Source organism: Pinus tabuliformis, chromosome 4_2 (assembly GCF_031772625.1).
Source record: "Pinus tabuliformis cultivar Carrire ecotype Pingquan chromosome 4_2, CPIR1, whole genome shotgun sequence".
Taxonomy (NCBI): Eukaryota; Viridiplantae; Streptophyta; class Pinopsida; order Pinales; family Pinaceae; genus Pinus; species Pinus tabuliformis.
The window spans coordinates 588,456,053-588,461,001 of NC_142304.1; positions in this window are offsets into that span (position 1 = coordinate 588,456,053).

Sequence of the window (4,949 nt, forward strand, 5' to 3'; positions counted from 1 at the left end):
ATGCATCACAATCCAACAAGGGTTAGTAACTTGCACTCAATAAGAGTTAACAACATCACTGAAATTTATCAACAATAAAAACTAGTCCTCTTACTTACCCAATGGCTATGGAATTCTCAAGGACCTCATCCCATGGTTCATGTAACCACCTGTCCCATATTTACCCAATTTCACAAGCTTACAAGGGTAAACATGAGATGAACAGTTACTATGACATGACCCAACCTCCAAGCTTTAGTTAGGGAAGTGGAGCTGACAAATTGAAAACTCACAACATCCCTTATGGCTAGAAGACACTCAAGGGACAAAAGAACCACCCCAAGGGACTATTTCCTAAGCTAGTACTACATTTCCACAATATTAACCACCCACTGCATGCATGGAAAGGCCTCAGTGTGGTTACATGCCTTCAAACACATGAAAAAAATTGCCTCCATGTAGTTGTGACCCAACTTGCCTAGTTCTAAGGGTGTATTTCTATGATTCATGCCACCTTTTCAGCCCAGCCTCCATACCACTACCGATAATTGCCTAATAATTCCTAGAATTATTATCTACATCATGAATCAAGTAAAAATTCAATCTCGAATTAAAGAATTAACCCATGCTTCCTATAATACACTATACATTTCATCAAATACATGGCACACATGTAAGATATATGTCATGAATGTATATCTAATAATATTAGTTTAAGATGTGTCTAAGAATAAAAAAGAAGTATATATTCCCTCTCCACATAGTTGTAACAACACTTATTATTACATACATTCATTATCCAATCAATAACTAAACAATTCATAAGAGCCATAGATGGTAGATGCAATATAACAATCATATAACTAGAGAATAACCAACTTATAAACAATGAAAAAACTATCATAATATCACCAATATAATCACTAAAATTTCTTATAGATCACAATAGGAAAAAAAATCTCATATTAACATATGAAAATGTCAACCCAGTCAAGGGTTTCCATGTACCACATGACCATAGATCGCTCTTCCAAATAATAACCCTTAGACCATATTTGAAGCATGAATGTGGCATCTCATGGAATAAACCAAAACAGAACCAAATTAGGGCTTTCAGAGGACAAACCACCTCAACCCTCAACCATAATGATTTCACATCCATCGTGAGACAACACTAACACCAATTAGATTTGTATCTACCCAAGTTGTCCAAGGCTCTAGGAACTAGTAAATCAATCAATATCATTCTAGGGCTCTAGATAATTTTTCCAACCAATCTCTAGGGACCAGTATCTCAACCCACTAAGGGCTCTAGAGAATTTTTCCCAACCTAGGCTCTCGAACTAGTAACTCAAACCAAGTTGTTATAGCGTTTCCAGAGAATTTATTTAAAGATAAAACCATAAGGAACCTTAGCACCAATATAATAACAACAAGTGGAAAAATTGACAACACCATGGCTATCCAGGAAATGGAAAGGAAAGGATAAAACAAATATCAATCCAAGAAAATATCCATGCAAATGACAACATATAACAGGAATATCACATGCATATACCATGCATCCAAAAATGGGTAAGGAAATCAAACATGAAACCTGTTACCTGCAAAGAAATCCAACTGTAACTACTAATCCAATTATTCCCTAGAACTTTCTTGCATTTCTTTGCCTTCTTTCTCCAAATCCAATGTATGCCCAAGTGCTCCAAGAAATCTCCAAGAATACTTTAAGTGTGCAAGAGTATGATGTAATGAGATAATGAAAGCGAGATTCAAAACTAAACTTACAAAAGGTCATCAATTGATACTCAAAAGAATTTTTATCATTGAGGCCTCTATTTTCTCCATTTTCCCTTATTTTTCCTTCAATTCCCCTGTCATGAAAATTTATGTCGCTTCACCTTCCTTTTCTCTTATTTTCCTTTATTTTATAAACAAAATGCCAATTAATACTATTTTTCCTTTGCTAATGTCATTGCCAATTTCCATAGCCATTAGTTAATAACTAATGCTATGCATCACTATACTTTTACCAACGTTCATCTTGGAATGTGTCTCCCATGAACTTAGGCTTATTTTATTTCCATGGAAATTTGCCAGGGGTGGTTAAAAACCCCTCCCCCTTAAGGAAACACCATCCTGGATGTTCAATGACACATATGACCAAAAAACCATTGAAAACAAAAAATACATCCCATGGAGCTTTCTAACACAACTCGATGTATTATTTATAATGAAAAAATACTACAAACCATGACCAACATAACAAACATGACAATCATACCACTTATTGGATATTTATAACACATATTGTTGCAGTATCTACAACAACATCCATATATACATATACATATACAAAAAACCTCTCTTCTTGAACCATCAAATAATGAAGAATACATAACCCACATTTTGTCATCCATCTCCCACATAGCTTCATCGGGCCCAAAGTGCTTCAAAATCACATTAACCTACTTGATATCTCTATTTTAGAGCATGAGCTATTTTTTTTTTGAAATATGCATTATAGTTTTGGCTAGAACTCTCCCTTTGGTTCCACCTACAATAGATACAAGACAATCACGTGATCAACATCTTGTACATACTTCTTATGTAATGAAACATGGATAGTGTCAAGGAATTTCACTGTCATAGGTAGTCCAATTATATCCACTATTGGTCTAATCCTCTCAAGCCTCTCCAAAGGCTCACAATATCGAGGTGTCTCCTTTGCCATGATCCAATCCTCAAGGAGCTCCTCTTGGGCTTGATGTGAAAGTACACATGTTCCCCAACTTGAAAATCCTTAAATACCTTTTGTTGATCTACACAGATCTTATGCATGTCAGATGTTGCCTTCAAATTCCTCTTAATTACCTACATTCCCTTTTCCATTTCTACCAACATAATCAGACCAATCAACACACCTTGTTCACTAGATCACTCAAATAGATGGGAGTATTAAAGATACGCTTGCAAATAACCTCAAAAAAACTCATCTTCAAGGACTCTTGATACCCATTATTATTCAAAAAATCCAATAGTGGAAGATATTATTCTCAGTTCCAATGTTGATCCATGACATACATCCTCAACATGTCCTCAAGAGTCCTTCTAACCCTTTCCGTCTGTCCATCTATCTATGGATGATAATTTGTACTAAAATATAACTCTTTCCCCAATCCTGCAAACAAGTCTTTCAAAAAACTTGAATTGAACTTGGCATCTCCGTCGAATACAATCTTCTTAGGAACATGATGCAATATCACTATCTCCCTAAGGAAAATCTGAGCTACGTCACTAGTTAAATGCATAGAAATAACTACAATGAAGTGTTTCCTTCCTTAAACTCTCAACCATAAGAATCATGGAATCATGTTGCTTCAATGTCCTTAATAAACCTGTAATGAAATCCATGGAAATGACCTCCCATTTCCAGTATGCAACCAAAATTGAATGTAATAAGTCCCATGGATGCCTACACTATGCTTTTACCTACTGGAGGTCCAAACATCTCACAACAAACTCAACCACCTCTTTCTTTAAGTTCAACCAATGATAGAATTTCGTTATTGTTGTCAATAACTTTTGATATCATGTGTGACCTACGTGTATCTTAACATGAAGCTCCCCCAATATAATCTTCTTGAGCTCACTATCATATGGTACATTAATCATGATCTTAAATCTGACTAAGTGATCTATTGTGAGATGATACTTCTCATCCTTATCACCTTAACCTATTCCTCAACTCATGATACGTGTCATCAAGGTGCCTCGCTTGCAAGATCCACTCCTGCAAGTCTGTCCTATAAGAACTCACTATTGCAATGTGATTCAACTACACATTTCTACTAATAGAATATGAAACCTCATTCTTCTTTCCCTTAATGTACCTGATCTCAAAGTCAAATTCATAGAGAGTAGTCAACTATCTATCTTTCTTGGCATTCATATTTGGTTGGTCAAAGTACATTATCCCACTATGATCACTCATTACAATAAATCAACAACAAAGAAAGTAATGTTTCTACATTTTTAAGGAATGAATCATAGATGATAACTCAAGATCGTTAGTCATATAGTTATGATCATGCTCATTCAAATTACTTGGCTCATAGCATAGTACCAGTCCTTCCTACATCAGGACACCACCAAGTGTTCTTTTTCAAGCTTGTTTACATAGAACAAACTCTTTATCTCAATCTATGATCTTCAAAATCAGAGCATTTGTACACAAATTCTTCGATTGCCTGAAACTAGTTGCACACTCCTAAGTCCATTCAAACTTCTTCCCTTTTCATTTCAAGGATGTAATAAGATAGTTAATCTATGATAAGTTCATGATGAACCATGTGTAACAGCTTACTAATCCCATGAATGATCTAACCTCATCCACATTCCTAGTAGCGTCCCACTCCGTGATAGCCCTGATTTTTTTTTGGGTCCACTACTATGCCTTCCTTATAAATGACATGTCCCAAGTAATTAACTTTTGTCCAAAATATATAAATATTAACAATGTTGGGGTTCTACATGCTCTTCCTCATTATTAGAATATATCAGTATGTCATAAATGAATATTATCATAAACTTGTAGAGATAAGGATGCAACACACTATTCATCAAACACATGAAAGTAGTTAGACCATTATTAATATCAAAAGGAACTACTACAAACTCATAATTCCCATACATGGTACGGAATGAGGTTTTGTAGATGTCCTCTTATTTTTTGTCTACCTTATGGTATTATGATGTTCAGTAAATATTCAAGAAAAATTTTGTTACCTTCACCTAATCAAACAAGTCATCAATCTGAGGAAAAGGGTATTTGTTCTTGATAGTTACCTTGTTCAACTACCTGTAATGAATAAACAGCCTGAGTACCATCCTTATTCATGAAGAACACTCGTGCATCCCAAGGAACCACATCTAGCTTAATGTATCCCTTATCAATAATTTCCTTAACC